The sequence below is a fragment of the Phaenicophaeus curvirostris genome, chromosome 6, assembly GCF_032191515.1.
Source record: "Phaenicophaeus curvirostris isolate KB17595 chromosome 6, BPBGC_Pcur_1.0, whole genome shotgun sequence".
Lineage (NCBI taxonomy): Eukaryota > Metazoa > Chordata > Aves > Cuculiformes > Cuculidae > Phaenicophaeus > Phaenicophaeus curvirostris.
Window position 1 is genome coordinate 2,156,091 of NC_091397.1, and position 18,101 is coordinate 2,174,191.

Here is an 18,101-nt window from a genome sequence, read left to right on the forward strand (position 1 = left end):
CTTTTCCATTTCTGTTTCAGCCAGCTTCCCATTTCCAACAGGTCTTCCACCCTTTCTTGTCTAAAACAAGTTTCCTTATTCTTCTGAAAAGCAAGGATGTGAGAAATTATCTTCATTTCCTTTCTTGGCTATTTTCTTCAGCACCCTTTCAGCAATACCCTGATATGATTATATGCCAGATGGTACTACATGACAAATATAACCTACCATAAAGAGATATTACGAATCTTAGTCACTGTAGCACAGAAACATGTTTTGGAGAGTTTTCTCAGCCATCTGACAACACTTGCAAACCATCTTGATTTGCTGTGAGTGTGGAGATAAGCAGGAGGAAGGGAATTGCTCCTGCAAGACACAGACATGTGTTGTACATATATTTATAGGAGAGCAGAGACTGATATTAGGTCTCATTATCCATGTGATGGAATAAATATTGAGAAGGGAGTCATGCCCATAATCCTTCAGCAAACTATCGTAAAGAAAATGGGAAAAAGTTTGCAGTTTCTGGGTGGTGGCAGTGTAACTACTGTGAGCCAAAACACCAAAGATAATTTTTTAAGGCCATGTACTAATATTTTCCCTGTGTTGTACCGTGTCTGTGTACTTATTTCGAATACAGCTCTGATGCAAGTATCTGAGTTGATACTGCTAGCATGGCTTTCAATCAGCAGATTGATAGGAATGGTTGGACTCGATGATCCAGTGGGTCTTTTCCAACCATGAGAACAGTTAAACATCAGAATAATCTCCAGGGGATTGGTAGATTCCTCTGCATGGAAAGCTTTAGAAGGCTCAGCTTGGCAGGGTGTTGGATCATCTCATTTAAACTATATATCCCCATATATGTTGGACCAGATGATCCCTGAGGTCCCTTCCAACCTGGCATTCTATGATTCCTGTGAACATACCAGACACTTTCACTATAAAATGTCAAAACAAGATCTTGAGGGCAGCAGCTATTTAAGTGTATCAGCAATAGGCTGATTATTAGAGGTCCCCTATCAGCACCTCACTGGAAGAAAGGCAGATAGATAGGCTTATCTTTTGCTTAGACATTAAGGTAACCCTTGCTGGCTGGTTATATCAGAAGAAGAGCACCAGCAAGGCATAGGTGTGTTTGTTTCCAAGGACAGACATTTTAAAAGGTATCCAGTCCAAAATAGCCAGAGGTGAGGACTAAACTACTCTATCTATAATGGTAACATAACTATTGTTGGGCTTTTCAATAACAGTTCTCTTTGATTTCTCTGTATTTGCTATATAGAATCAAAGAATAGGTTGGGTTGGAAGGGACCTTAAAGATTGTCTAATTCCAACTCCGCTGCCATGGGCAGGGACATCTTCCATTAGATCACTTTGCTATATATAAATGAAATCATGAAAGGGCCTGATTCTCAGAAAATGAGTATCTCATATATGCTGACAATAAAGCCTCATTAGGGAAAAGTATTTTAGGTCACATTAGCAAAATAGGAAGCTCCCAGGACTGTGAGTCACTTGCGAATATCTGTTGCTGGGTATTTAAATACTGTGATGTTTAGGTTTACCGTGCTACACCCTGTCTGAAGAACTGGAAACTCTGTGAATACTCCAGGAAATATCGTTATTGTGCTTGGCTGAGGTCCAGGTTCTATTATTGTCATCTGCTGGTGGGGTTTTTTAGGGGCCTAGCAAAGAGTAATGCCACATTGTAAAAGACCTATCATGTAGACATGAGATAGCAAGCCACCGGAGGCCAGTAAAGGCATAAAACTGGTAAATGAACATTCGTTATTCTCATTTTGTATCCTCATTTATGCACTATTAAAAGCTGGGTGGAGAATGGATTGAGAGCAGCCCTGAAGAGAAGGACTTGGGGTGGTGGGGGATGAGAAGCTCAACATGAGCTGGCAACGTGTGCTTAGAGGACAGAAAGCCAATGGTACCCTGGGCTGCATCAAAAAAAGTGTGGCCAGCAGGGCAAGGCAGGGGATTCTGCCCCTCTACTCTGCTCCCATAAGACCTCACCTGGAGTATTGTGTTCAGTTCTGTAGCACTCAGCACAAGAAGAACATGGATCTGTTAGAGCAAGTCAAGAAGAGACCAAGAAGATGATCAAAGGTCTGGAGCACCTCCTATGTGAGGACAGGCTGAGAGATTGGCTTATTTAGCCATATTAGAATACGGCTTTCTGATTCCCACCTGCAAAATGGGAAGCATATATCTGGAAGCCCATTCCTCAGCTTTCATAAAACAGAGTTGTGCTACAAAATCATTACTATCATTACAGAAAAAAACCCAGCAGCACTGACATCAGAATTATCAATCTGTATCATCATAGTCTACTCATATTCCATGTTAAATAAAACACCATCTCAATGGAGACAATATGAGCACATGACAGAGAGATGGGACCTAACTCAATGAAATTGAAATACGTGCTGGAAGAAGACAACTGGAAAGAAAGAAATGTACCAGGAAAAGAATATGAAACCAAGTTGTTAAGATGAAAAGACAGTGATCCACACACAGAAGCAGTTCAATAAGTATCTTTTTTTTTTAATTCACTGTTTGTAGTCATCCCAGAAATCATTTTTTTAAGGAGAAGTTTGAAGGAAGAGTACAGGAGGACCAGCCACACTAACCTGAATAATATCCAGAAAAAAATATCTCTGCCAAAGCCATTTTTCAAAACCAAACTGAGGTTTCACCTAAATTATATTTTTCTCCAAAAAAAAAAAGTGTCTGTTTTCTGTGGAATATTTTGACATTTCATTGAGAACATCAATAGACAAAAAGTGAAATGCTTCCAGCTGAGAAGTTTTATTCTGCACTGCCACCAGAGTCCCCTATGGGATTCATTAAGCATAAACTTCCTGGTCTCACTTTCATTTGTGGTCCACACTCTCAAGGCAGACTACATCTCCCATGATGCAGATGGTTATTAACTCCCACAAAAATAAAGACAAATCCTGTGCATTTATAACTTATCGTGAACTAATCTAGTGCTGAACAATGATATAGCTTCTATCTACCTGGACTGACTTTTATTTTATTTTATTTTATTTTATTTTATTTTATTTTATTTTATTTTATTTTATTTTATTTTATTTTATTTTTTATTTTATTTCATTTTATTTTATTTCATTTTATTTTATTCCTGGGTCCTGCACTTGGGGTACAACAACACTGTGCAGTGCTACAGACTGTGGAAGAGTGGCTAGAAAGCTGCCTGGAGGAGAAGGTCCTGGGGGTGTTGATTGACAGCAGACTGAACATGAGCCAGTTAGGGTTGGAAGGGACCTTAAAGATCATCCAGTTCCAACCCCTCTGCCATGGGCAGAGACACATCCCACTAGATCAGGCTGCCCAAGGCCCCATCCAACCTGGCCTTGAACATCTCCACGGATGGGGCAGCCACAATTTCCCTGGGCAACCTGTGCCAGGGCCTCACCACTCTTGTCATGAAGAAATTCCTCCCTATGTCTAGTCTAAATCTGCCCCTCTCCAGTTTATCTCCATTGCCCCTCATCCTATCACTACAAGCTTTTGTAAACAGTCCCTTCCCAGCTTTCTTGGAGCCCCTTCAGGTACTGAAAGGTCGCTCTAAGGTCTCCTTGGAGCCTTCTTCTCTCCAGGGTGAACAACCCCAACTCTCTCAGCCTGTCCTCATAGGGGTGGTGCTCCAGCCCTTGGATCAGGGCACAATCTCAGATGCTTTATCCTTTTCCTGTAATTAAAAAGAGGTGATTCTATGAAGTCTGTGGATGAAATGGGGCTACAAATATTCCTCTGCATGTCCATGCACGCATACAAGGAGAGGGAGAGCCGGCAACGTGTGTGCCTGCTTGCATGGGGAGGGCCAAGAGGGACATGGTTTTGTTGGCATTGCTAAAAGAAGTAGAAAATAAATGCAGTGAACTCTGTGCGCCACTATACAGCTGTGTAAACTCAAACTGCTCTCGTGTGGCCAGTTACTTATGGAAAAGGAGTGAGGTATAGCTCAACACCGAGGGACTTGCCCATCAAACTGTTTCACACTGTTGGTGAAACAGTGCTCTTCGAATGAAAAAGGAAAAAAACAATACATCTATTCCCTGATTCCAGCATCTAATGAATTTAAGCCCTGCACCTCTCATGGCCTTAGGATAGTTACATTAATTTTTTTTGCTACATAATCATCGATAAATCAAGCATAGCCCATTAAACAATAGATGCCTCCGAGGCCTCTCTTCAAATGTGCTTTTGATAAGAGTCAGAATTTTTTTTTTTCATCTTGTAAGGTTTTTCTTTCCTCTGTTTGTTTTTTCTAAGGGTCAAATAATGCTGTTAAAAGAGCAGTTCATATATAGATCTGTTTTTCCATATTCTCGTCATGGTGTTTGACTTTGGGAGATTTATGGAATATCCTTTCCCAGTTCAACAATAGTATGTTTTGCTGCACTAAAGAGGTATTTTAACACGAGTGGAGATTCTTAAGAACCTCACTGCTGTCTCCTTTCCAAAATACACCCTAGCCAATACAGAGAACTGTGCAAATATAGGTATCTGTATATCTGAAAAAGCAGAGAGAGATATATTTATACACATAACACACTCATCTGGGTATCACTTGTTTATTTTCTTGCCAGGTTGGTATGTTCTGGCCAGACACCACTGCTCACCTTTTTCATGAGGCATAACACATAGTTACATTTAAAGTAGAAAGAGCTAAGTGGCCTGGGCCAGATCTTCACATGGGGTAAATTCAGGGGAGCTGTGTAAACTTCAGTGGAGCTTTTCCAAATTATGAGAGACAACGATTTGACTTGATACACTCATATGTGCTTCAGATGTTATGTCACTCCACTTAAAGTGCAGCTTCAGCCAAGAAAGACACACTCAGACTCATCCATCCCCCAAAATAAGACTTAGCTTCTCATCAGATGTTTTAACATTAGACTGTGAAAGAGTTATGTGAACTGCTCAGCATCATCATCTTCACTGTTGCTCAGCCTAGAGAAGAGAAGGCTCCAGGGAGAACTTACAGCAGCCTTCCAGTACTGAAAGGGGCTGCAGGAAAGATGGGGAGGGGCTCTTTATCAGGGAGTGCAGGGATAGGACAAGGTATAATGGTTTTAAGTTGAAAGAGGGGAGATTTAGATTTGATATTAGGAAGAATTTTTTTTCCTGTGAGGGTGGTGAAGCCCAGAGAAACTGTGGATGCTCCATCCTGGAAGTGTTCAAGGTCAGGTTCGATGAGGCTTTGAGCAACCTGATCCAATGGAAGGTGTCCCTGCCCCTGACAGGGGGTTGGAACTGGATGATCTTCAGGGTTCCTTCCAACCTAAACCATTCTATGATTCTATAAGTGTGATTCAGTCCCTCATGACTCATTTAGTATAAGAGGTTCACCAATCTGTCTCACACTGATTTAATGGAGTTCACCTATTTGACTTCTCGCAGCTTTGACTGCAGCACTGAGCTCAGTGTCTGTGTGATCCTGCAGCAACAGAGGCGTTTATTCCTGCTCAGTTACAAGAAATATCTCCTAGTTCCCACCTGGGATTTCAGGCAAGTTTTGCAGGATATTCCCACTTCTCAAAGTCTGGGCCTCTTGTCCAAATGGACTTCAAACAAGTCTCCACCTCTCTGGGGGAAGTTTTCTTCTGCATAAGAACTGGTGGATGTCAGCAAGACAATATAATGGGTCCCTTTTCACATGTTTTTTTCTGAAGTAGTGGGGATGGTTGTGCTTTCCCTGGCCAGATGCAGGATGAGATGCAGCCTGTGGTGTGAAATGCAACAACAAAGCAATAGTACATGCTCCAGATAAAAAGAAAACTCATTATCCTACGCAGCAGAGGAGGGCACCATACTAAGACACTAGTTCAGATCACAGTAGTTGTAGAACTATCTTATGAAGAATAAGCAGGTTTGTTTTTTCACTCTCTCTAGAGGCTAATTAACTTGGGCAAAGTATCATGTTAAGGCAACATCTTTTCCTCTGGGTCCAGATTTAGCTCATTCAGTTTTGGCTTAAAGAGATGTACACTGTGTTCAGAGCAGCATGCCGATAAGCTCTTGTCTAGGAATCAGTCCTCAGCCCTATTTACATGTGGTTCTGCCATCAGAGAGCTGTCACACAAGACAAAGAGGTCAGATTTCCTATTTTAAAATGCTTTGTTTTGGATGATATTCATGAATGTTACTTGTCAAGAGCAGGCCCTGGCTTTTTCAGCCAAAAGAAGCAGCTGTGGTGCTATTTGACTGGAACACAATCTGCTTCTGGAGGGATCTCCCAGGTGGTTCAAGAGAAAATGTGTGTCATGAGATCACATCTTGTCCTTTTCTTGGGTTTTATTTATTTTTTCTCTCAAATTCTTCCTCCCACAGGGCTTTGTATGCTCTTTGAACATCAGCAGATGATGCTGTGCCCTCTTGTACTATGAACAAGCCATCTTTCACCACGAGGTCAAAGACGGACTGTGCCACAAACACTGAATCTGCAGATATATTTGTGGCTTTGTGCAAAGCAAATATTCCTGGCTTCTGGCAGGAATGAGTACCATATATCTTAACTACCCCTCCCATGAAAGATCAAAGAAAATTCAAGATATCTCATAATGCAGAGTGAAAAAGGGAGAAGGCTGTTCCTGATGAAACATTTCCCACTATTTGCGACCAAGAGAAGGTTTATTGCTCCTGCTGCTACTTCTTTCAGAGTAAGATCCCATCTTGGGCTTCCAAATGGATAAGTTATTGAAAGAAAATAAGTCTCGAATTTGATACTTATGCATCTAGTAGGGAAAACGCTACTTCTGCAGATGTAAATGGTGGCAATGCCGCTGACACCAGAGGGATCAGGATTTCAGCTTAGAACTGTTTCTCCTGCCAGGGAGACAAGTCACGATGTGCAGCATACAAAGCATATACTTAAATGACCTATAAGGCATTTTCTGGCCTCTAAACTATAAAATTATTTCACAGACACTTTTACTTAATTTATTCTCTCTGGAAAAACAAATAGAGGGAGAAGTAAGTGAGGTGTAACTGGAGAAAGACCCTTCAGTAGAAGGTGATCCTGGAGGAGGGATCAGCAAGTAAAGTCAGAGCACAATTTGCTTCTACATAAGCTCTGATGGCTCAGGTGTAGCAGGGACTCTTGGTTTAATTAAAAAAAAAGTCTCTTTTCTCTAACTTTGCAAGCCTATTGCAACCCCTGTTACTAACACACCAAGAAGCCACGTTGGCTTTGAGGCACAGGGATTACGCTTGCAGCAAATAACATCATAGAATCATAGAATCGTTTAGGTTAGAAGGGACTTTAGAGATCATCCAGATCCAACCCCCCTGCCACTAGATCAGGCTGCCCAAGGACCATCCAACCTGGTCTTGAACACCTCCAGGGATGGGGCAGCCACAGCTTCCCTGGGCAACCTGTGCCAGTGTCTCACCACTCCATCGTGAAGAAATTCTTCTCAGTAGGTTGTTATCAAACTAGAAGTAAGCTGTAACTGTTAGCTCACGTACAACTGAATGAGTTTTAGAAATAGGAGAGATTAGTTTGAACAGGTAGTCAGACCATTGATCTCTCATTGTTTGTATGACTAGGCCTGTAGAATATCTTCTAGACCTCAAAAATCTGTAACTGAGAGATGTATTACTACATTTTTCCAGGAAAAGGCAAGGGAAGGGGGGAAAAAAGAAGAACAAGAAATCAAGCTTTCTCCAGATTCAAATCCAAGTCCAGTCTGGGTTCAGCTTTAGTTCAAAAGTGGATGGCTAGGTCTTGTTTATTCTGAGATGCTTTGCTCATCCAAGTTCAAACTCCTCTGAATCTGTCTGTCCTGAGGAAGGAATAGTTCTGTTTGAGTTGAACCAGAGTACCAGCCTCACCGCCTGCCAGAAAAGCTGACCTTTTTCAGTCTGATGCAAAATGTCTCAAATCTGTCCATTTTCCACAAAAACTCTGTTGGCACTTCTGCTTTTAACCTTCTCCACGAAAAAACAGCATGTGCAAGTTCACAAGAGTTCGTTGCTTAACACTTGCTCTCCCATGCTGACCCCAAGACTGAACCCTCACAGACTGAAATAATTACCTCAGCTGATGCTTGCTTGAACTTAGCAGTAGGTGTTAACCTGGTAGTAAGTAAAAAATACAAAATATATATGTATATAAAAGTCTAACATCTGTATATCTTGCATAGAAACTGCTCCCCTTACAAGAAGGTTATGGATCTCCCATACATTGCTGGACCAAAACTGATGCAAGCCTGAGTGACCTGCTGGTTTCCTTTGGGAATCTCCTGTATATGTATGTAGCATGTGGTCCATCAGCTGGAAATAACTTTATGGAACATCTCACTTCATTATTTTCAGTCAAACTGCAGCTTTGTGTCCTGATACTGTGGTGTCAGGTGAAAGAAAAAAAAAGAGAGAAAACATGTTGCTTAACGTGTCTTCCATACTTATTGCAGAATAAATGAGCTCTCTATGGAGTGTATCACTTATAATTACACCCAAAAATACACTTTGGGGTGCCATTGCGAGTCTGGATTAAATCCACTTGCAGTAGAACAGTTTATGAAGTCTCAGGGGACTTGAAGGGGAAGGTAGTTAGATGGCAAAGGAGAAAGAGAATGGTTTAAAGAAGATAGAAATGGCTGGTAACTGGGTGACTCAGGAGAAGGATAAATAGTCAAGACAATTTTAATTTCTAAACCCCAAACCAGAAGGGAAATCAATCAATCTAGGCTAATGGATACAGCACTAAGATGGGATTTCAGTCATGTGAGTCCCATTTCCTTGCTCTCCTGCTGCGACCTTGGGTAACTGTCTTGATTCTTGCCTTTTGCTTTTCCATTTTATTTACGCTGCCTTTGCAGAGCTCAGATTGCTTCTCATTGTGTGTCCATACAGCACCATGCACTGAGGCAGCACAATCTCAGACATACCTTGCAAGCACCGTGGAAATTTCCATCATTTCCATCATTTTCCACCAGTTGCATCCTTCTACCTTGCTAATAAACATCACTTCTACTAAAAAGATATTCTTGCTAAATAGTACTAGTTTATTTCCTATGGCTTACAGGATACTCAGCTAAACATCACGAAGTCCAGAGCATGCATAAGAAATTAACATTTTACAGCTGTTGAAAAAGTGCTGTTTAATTTTGAATGGAGACACAAATATGTATGAGGTGAGCTATAAGCAGAACTTTGTGAACATATCCTAGCCAAACCTTAAATTAAGAACTAAATATTTGCAATAAAAATGTTAGTTAGGCTGCCCCTTTCTCTCCAACTCTTAATAACTTTTTCAGTCATTGCATTCCAAAAGGTAAATTGTCAGAAATACCACTTACAGATAAAACTAAATAACTCTTTTCTCTACTAAAAAAGAAGAAAAATATTAATCTTATAATTGCTTTTTTTTAAATTTTTCTCAGACATAGAGCATTTATATAAAGTCTGAACCATATTGTCCAGAAATAAGGCATAAAATTTCCAAGAAGGCATAGGGTTTAAAAATTACTGAAAGAAAACTTTCATGAGAGCTTTTTTTTCTCTTTGCTAATTAAAACTACTTACCTGTAGAGAATGCATTTTCAAATCACTTTTAATACTTTGAAATAAGCGTGTTATATTATATTAGAACTTAACAGACTGCAAGTCATCTTTATAAACCAAGATTGGCTTCATGCATAAAGATTTTTGGAAGATCCTAAAGTAAATAGGTGTCTAAAATTAGCAATTTTCAGCTTTAGCAGTCTTTTCTTCTTCACATCAAATTTATCCAAAATTTTAACTGACACCATTTCCCTACACTCATATAACACGTCTGGCACTCGGACATTTTGAAGTGTCATCAAATGTTGTGAGAGAAGAGATGTGATATCGTAGTATTGCTATCTAGAATTTTATATCATAGAATCATAGAATGGTTTGGATTGGAAGGGACCATAAAGAGCACTCAGTTCCAGCACCCCTGCTATGGTCAGGGACACCTCCCACTGGATTTTGTTGCTCAAAACTCCATCCAACCTGGCCTTGAGCACCTCCAGGGATGGGGCATCCATGACTTCTCTGGGCAACCTGTTCCAGTGCCTCAGCACTTTGCTAGTAAAGAATTTCTTCTGATCTAAATCTCCCATTTTTGAGCTTAAAACCATTCCCCCTCACTCTATTCCTGCCCTCCCTGATATAGAGCTCCTCCCCAGCTTTCCTGTAGTCCCCCTTTAAGTACTGGAAAGTACACAAGGAGGAATCATTTACCTGTTTTTACCTCAAAGAGTTTCTACATCTCTAGATGCAACATCACAAATATCCTACATGAAAGAAACCCTCCTGAGTCAAGTTACAGCCCGAGTCAACCAGTAAGGGAATTGCAGTTTCGACAATACAGTGAATGGACAACTCATCAAAATCACACTTGGGTTTGATTTGCATTATGATGCATCATTTGCCCAAAGCTGTTTTGTATCCAATATTTGCAACTTAAATAATATGGTTTCAAAATAATTTTTTGTGCTGCTTTAAGGCCATTTGAGCTGTTTCATCTCACTTTATGACTTACATGTTGAAAAAAAATACATGTGTATAGGATTAATATATACTGTAGATGATATTAAAGGAGGATGAATGAACAAATGTTTCCATGTACTACGAAGCAGTCTGAAACTGGGAATTGTCTCAATGTAATCCCAGAAGAAGGAGTCAGAGCAACATTTCAGACTGGAAGACTGTACAGCAGCTATAATTAGGAACCAATATTCTGCCATTTTCCTCGAACTAATGTAGAGCTATTAGAATTACTCCAGAGGCTAATTTTTCACACAAGGAGACTATTATTTTCGAGGAAAGGAATGATAATCAGGCTTTTTCCTCTTACAGCCAGTCTCATCACCCAAAAAAGTAATTATAGTTATTTTTTATTACTGCTTATGAGTTCAAGGATATATATGGATAGATGGTAGGTACTATGTTTAGACCCACTTGGCCTCCTCGAGGCTGATGCTCAGGACTACCTGAAGACAGAACCTTGTTGCTTGGTCTCTTGTACAAAGTGTTGACATCGCAAATGTGATGAAAAAATACTCTGAATGCTTTCCAGTTCTCTGGGTGTGTTGGAATCATAGTCCACTCACTGGCAGAAAATAAGAGTGAGTAGAAATGGTCCTATTTTTTTTTTTTTGCCCCTCTTCTGGGTAACAGGTAATAAGTAAATAATTAGTTGTTTTATTAGTTAATTAATTTTTGGTTGGGTTTGTGGCTTTTGGGTTTTTTTTCTCTTTTTTTGTTATTGTTTATTTCCCTCAAGTAGCTATGTTTAATATTACCTCTAGCATTCAGGTTCTCAGCTCTGAATGAATGACAAAGATGGCTTTTTTCCCGTAGTGCCATTTAGGTCCTAACCAAGAATATGTGGAAATCCTGTAATTAAAGAGGACAAGAAGAAACACAATGGTATGTTTTACTGCAGATAGATTTAGACAACTCCAGGACAGACATCTCCAGATAGCCTACGTGCCAAAGGTACTTCAGCAGTCATTGATAATGGTCAGATTCACCTTTCCAGGACTTCCATTGTTACCAGCTAAACCATTATTAGCTATGGGAGAAAGAGAGCAATGGCTTGTGGATGATGGTCTCTGAGAAACCTCCCACAGTGAAAAAGCTGTCAGAAAACATGAGCCTTGTGCTTTAATACGAGCAGGATGGAGCTCAGCTAGCATCCCCTGTGTTTGCACGCAGATGAACAAGCCTTCTACTAATGAGACAACATCTGTATAGCTCTCCCCTCACTTCCTTTTGGTTTTATTCCAACTCTAGAGCTCCAGCAAGTGAGTTAACTGAAGAATGGTGATGATGGATTTAACTATCCCAAACACTACCAGGGCATTTCCCAAAGATGATATCAACTGTGCCGTAATTATTAAGAGAGCAACTGTTCCATGCAAGTGGTCTAATGCGAGATTTACAGGTCACAGATTATGAGAGTCCAGAGCATTTAAAGCACAGGGGGAAATGCACTTCAAAAACTCCATTTTGAATGAACTAATTTTTTGTCCCAAGTAGGCTAAAGTAATTGAGCTGATATTTCCCATAGTAGTTGCATTACAGTACAGTTCCCAGATGAAACTGCAGATTGCTGTGAGGATTCCAGAGGCTAAACTCTACTTTTCAAGGTCAGAATGAGAGTTTTTTGTAAGAGGACTCTTAAGCTAGTGAAGTTTTATGAACATTCAGCTGTGTTTCAAACAAGTATCCAAATCAGATATAGACTTTGAGGTCTCAACAGATCTCTGTAGCTGAGAAAACTTCTACTTCAGCCATACTTTGATGTTAGAAGTCCCACTTAATGACAGCTGACAGAAAATTAGGAGGGTAAGCTACTTCTCCAGGTTCCCCCAACAGCAAAGAAAGAAAAGAGAGCTTCTGGGGATATCTGTCCACCTCTTGAGAAGGTCCTCTCAGAGATGGAACAAACCACCACCTGTCAGTTCCTAACTGTCTAGAGTTAATACAGAAGTATCCTGAAATAATTTTTCTGGAATTGATACCTAACTTTTAAATTACTAAAGTTAAACGAAGAGAACTTGAAACAGCTCTTCCAAAACTGAATTTGACCTCTCTGAGTCCTAAACTCGTCTTTCAAAAAAGCCCTTGCAGCTTCCTGCACTTGGCCTTATCAAACTTCTCACAATTTGCCTGAGTCCATTCATCCAGCCTGTCCAGATTCCTCTGTAGAGACACTACCTGCTATGGCTCTTTCCCCAGGGTTTACAGAAAGCTGCAAAAGTAAGAACAGAGAGGACACTTGCGACAGCGTGTAAATCAATGCACATCCCTCTACAAGCCCCCTGCAGAGATGTTAAGGGGCAGAAAAGGTCTTTCACGTCCAGGTTCTGGGTTTTTTTCATCTATGATGAAATCCATCCTTCACTTTTATGAGCCAACATAGTGGAAACTGTCAGGCCAGTCTGACCCAACATCAATATGTTTTCTGAAGTTTAGCCCATAGGAGGGCTCTGATTTGGGAGGAGTGATTCAAAAGACATTATCCTGACTCCATCTGCATCTTTGCAGGCAGGAACACATGTGTAACTGTATCAGATGCCAGAGCAGATATCAGGATGAACAGGAATGCATAAAACAGATTTTTTCTTTTTTAAAAAAGTTTTATTTTCTTTTGTTTTGCTGGCATTGTTTCATTTCTTGTTTTTCTTAAGTGCTTAAGGGCTCTATTGCTTTTTTGTTAACTGCTCTACAGACAATTAACGAACAACGTTGAGCATCTGACAATATCAATAGCATGTTAGAGACAGTAGATTCAATGCTGTAATTCTAAAAACTTTCTGAACACAAAAAAAACAGGAGAAAAAATGCTTTTTTTTAAAAAAATACATTAAACATTTAGACAGAGGAGGAATTTTGTGTCTTGTTTCTCAACAGGCCAATTTCTGTCAGCAAAAGCATCTGACAGGGTTTCTAATGGAAAATGTCTGTCCCACTCTGCATTCGTGTCTACATCCTTCAGCTGCAGACATCCAAAACTTGATCTTTCTGCTTTGAGTCAGTCATCTGCGATCAATGAGACAAACATCCCATGGAAGACAAATTCTACCCAGGTGACATACCTCCTGCTTTAGAAGGTTTTCAGCTGCCTCTTGGAAATGCCCAACTTCATGGAATCATAGAATCACAGAACCATAGAATCATAGAAGAGTTAGGGTTGGAAGGGACCTTAAAGATCATCTAGTTCCAACCCCCAGTGATGGGCAGGGGCATCCCACTAGATCAGGTTACCCAAGGCCCCATCCAGCCTGGCCTTGAAACTTCCTAACATACGAGTGGTAAACACCAGGAAAAAATTAATTGCACCCTTCTAGCTCTGTGTTTTCATTGTAGGCTTTCCCAGTAAGGCCAGCACCATTAATTTTCACAGTGGAAGAAATGGCTGTAGTAAGAAAGAATAGGATTTACATTGCCAGACTGTCTAGCTGATCTGGATGTGGTTCAGGATCTGGCTTTTAGTAGGTACTGTGTGACCACCAACACCAAAGGTGTTCCCCTTCTTTTCTTCCAGATCTCAGAGCATATTTAGGCTGAACATTAGGAAAAAAAAATTCACAGAAAGGGTCATTGGGAACTGGAACAGGCTGCCCAGGGAGGTGGTTGAGTCACCTTCCCTGGAGGGGTTTAAGGCATGGATGGACGAGGTGCTGAGGGACATGGTTTAGTGATTGATAGGAATGGTTGGACTCGATGATCCGTGGGTCTCTTCCAACCTGGTTATTCTATGATTCTATGATTCACTGCAGCTCATGTAATGTGCTTGAAATTCACCTACTTGACCTTGGTCCTACACACCCATACATGCGTCCCCCTTAATTCTCCTACTTCACAGCCTTGCACATCAGTCGCTGCAAGTCATCAATTACATACAGCCAACACAAAGGGGTCACAGAGGACAGAGGATGAAGCTAAGTGGAGAGGCCACATTACAAGTTAACATGCGTAAAGGAGGCTGTCTAGAAAACACGTCAGCTGCAGCTTCTACTTGAGGTATTAGTCTGGCTACACTCTTTTTGCCCTAGAGAAGCAACTGATTTCAGACACCCAAGGAAGACTCTGGCTGTAGCTGCATCCCATAGTGCAGCTCAACAGGTTTATTTCAATATTCTTACCCTTCTTTTTACCTGGTGAAAAAGCTAAACAATTATGAACAGACTATAGACAGTAGACCCTTCTATACATGGGTCACAAGCACTTTCCCTCATTTCACCCCTCCACCACCATCTTGGGGCATACTGGGCATCCAGGTTCAACTCAAAGTTTCAGGTAAACTAACCAAATTTCCATCTCGGTAAGACAGCCTTTTCTTACAGTGTCACCCGATAGGACCACAAAATTGGTCACCATCAGATAATACCTGGGAGACAGTATGGTCATCTCAGCCTGATGTTCAAAGACTGAGATCAAGGTCAGCAAATGAATTAATAAACATCTGTGTCCAATTCTGAAATCCCCAACATAAGAAGGACATGGAACTGTTGGAATGGGTTCAAAGGAGGGCTATGAAGATGATCAGAGGGCTGGAGCACCTCCTCTATGAGGACAGGCTGAGAGAGTTGGGGTTGTTCAGCCTGGAGAGGAGAAGGCTGCAAGAATACCTTATGGCAGCTTTCCAGTTCCTGAAGGTGACCTACAATAAAAGTCCCTGGGGAGGGACTTTTTACAAGGTCATCTAGTGACAGTAAATTGGCTTTAAATTCAAAGGGGGAAGATTTATATTAGACATTAGGAATAAATACTTCACGATGAGGGTGGTGAGACACGGGAACAGGCTGCCCAGGGAAGTTGTGGATGCCCTCTCCCTAGCAGTGTTCAAAGCCAGGTTGGACGGGGCTTTGTGCAGCCTCATCTAGAGTGAGGTGTCCCTGCCCATGGCAGGAGGGTTGGAACTGGATGATCTTTAAGGTCCCTCTGAATCCAAACCATTCTGTGATTCTCTTTTCTTTTTATTTTATGAAATAAATACAACACCCCTTTTTTTTCAAGCTTGGATGAAAGTGATAACATTTTCTAGGGGATGGTGAAGGCATTCCACCTTCCACAGCCAGTGGCACTGGGAAGACTGTATGTCTGACACTACATCCAGTTTGAGTCATCAGGCATTTGCATTCAGCTGAACTGAAGGAACAGAGCAGGCGGTAGCCAGAGCCCAGATTGAAACCCAAACTGCAGTCTCCAGAGTCACCGTGGTACAGTTTATCCAAACCACAACATCCTACTGACAAATATTTCAGAAAGTCCCCACTGCTCCAAATGTCCAACACGTTTTGCCACATGGACAGACAGACACACAGATTAATTGGCAAAGCTACAGAAATCTGTAAATGGAAAGGAAGGTGATGGTGGTGTTTAGACAGGACAGAAGTTTCATGAATTATTAATTTTTATGTTGACATAAACAAATATTCAGGTCCTAAGCAGGTCTGTGGTGTTTCTTACAGCTGAGAAGGCAGGACTGCACTGCAATGAATATGCCAAAGTCTTGTCACTGTGGCTGCTGGCAGGAGCAGACCTTGTGATTACCAAGCTCTAAAATTTCCACACAGTCTGGGATACATCCTACGACGAGACAGGGATTCCCTGCATGCCCTGTCTTTGATATTGCAGACAGGAGGGGTCTGCTGCTATATAGCTGTGACCCTTTGGTGCCTCTTTCTACCTGACGATGACCTACTTTTGTTGGATTGCTTGTTCCAAGCTTGGGACGTAAAACATTGCATCCAATATATCCATAAATAATTTCCAGAAAGAAAGGAAAAAAAACCCCAAAACAACAAGACAAGAGTGCTCTTTTGGCTTTATAGTGGAGTTCATGTGGCTTTTCTGCTCCCTGTGTAGCTGGATGTGGTGGCCAAAAGAAATAGGAACCCAGTGTCACTTTACAAAACTTTCAGGCAGGAATACATTTTGTCTCATACAACCCCACCACCACCACCCCCCCAAAGAAAAAGAATCTCTAGTAAAACTGGATCCTGATTGGCTGTGGGTAACCACAGAAGAGAAATCAGGACAATACTCCTGAAATCTGAAGCAAGGCTGACCATCCAACGTCAGCTGATTGCATGTGGCTGAGGTCCTGTCTATCCATCCAAATCTTTGCTTCCTGATCAGCTTAGCAGTGGTAACGTTTCCAGAACCTTTTATTGAGCTCTGTGTTAGGATGGTAGTTTTAGGACAGGGTTGTTTATACAGGGGCAGCGAGCAGTTGGAGGGGGCATCATTCAGTGGGGAGAATGTGTGCCCAGAGGGTGCAACAAGGGCTCTGTTATTGTCTTACCATGTGGCTTTGGACAGGTTGTGCCCAATGTGGGCTCAAAGCCAAGATTTGTCTTTGACTTTATTATTTTTTTCTCTCAAAGCCAACAGGAAAATATCTGTTTCTTTTACATGCTCCTCGTGTATTTGTCTTGAGATTTACAGCTTTGCTGCTGCTGTTCAGTCTGTTTCAGCAGTTTTGAGGCTATTTCAGTTTTTCTGATGCCCAAACCCTCTGGCTGCCCTTGCTGCCTGTACATATGATCTTATTTGGCTTCAGCCTGTCATGAACCTAGGAAAAAAGATAAGGAAAAACTATAAGACATTTCTATACTTTACTTCTGTAAGCCTCTGGGACATATGTAATCTACTCTATTTTGGAAGACTATAGTAACGTTAACCAGAGATTGTTAGATAGAAAAATGGTCCATGAGACTTTCCTGTGTACTCTGATCTCTTGGAAAAGATGCTGTTTAAAGGCTGAATGTGTATATACAGCCTCTGTAACAGCAAGTTACAGCTCAGGCAAGTAACAAACTGAGATACCTCCAGGTAAAGAAAACGAAGTGTGCTTCGACTGTCAGACAAGATCCTCTTCTAAATCAGACCCCGGACATGCAACAGGGAGGACACAATGCTTCTAAGGAGCCGCTGTGTTGTGATCATGGTGAAAACAAGCAGAGCTGTTTTCCAGAAATATTTCTGTCCTGAGATGCTGCTCTCGGAGGAGGTCGGCAGGGATTTATACTTGAAAGGAAGATGAGGCTGTTGTTTTGATTGTCATATGGAACAGGCTGTATTGAGCTGCAAAACTTCACAGAAAGACAGGTTCTGAGTATGAGCTGGAAAACAATGTGTATTTTCATATTACCTCATGGGCAAGACACTCTTCTATGATCTAGTTGATAGGAGCATCCTCAATTCAAACAGTATGCGACAGGACAAGGACTAATAGTTTTAAACTCTGGGAGGGTTAATTTAGACTGCATTTAAGGAAGCAGGTTTTTACAATGAGGGTGGTGAAACACTGGAACATGTTCCCCAGGGAGGCAGTGGAGGCCCCATCCTTTGGAAACATTCAAGGTCAGATTGAATGGGGCTCTGAGTAATCTGATCTAGTTGAAGATGTCTTTGCTCCTGCAGGGGAGGTGGACTAGATGACCTGTAAAGATCCTTTCCAACCCAAACCATTCTGTGATTCTAAGCTGCTTCCTACAAGTAGTGGTGATGTAATTGCAAAGGATATTTATTGTGTCCACTGTTGGATCTAATTTACTAGCAGGGGAGGTAAAATCAACTCTATTTCT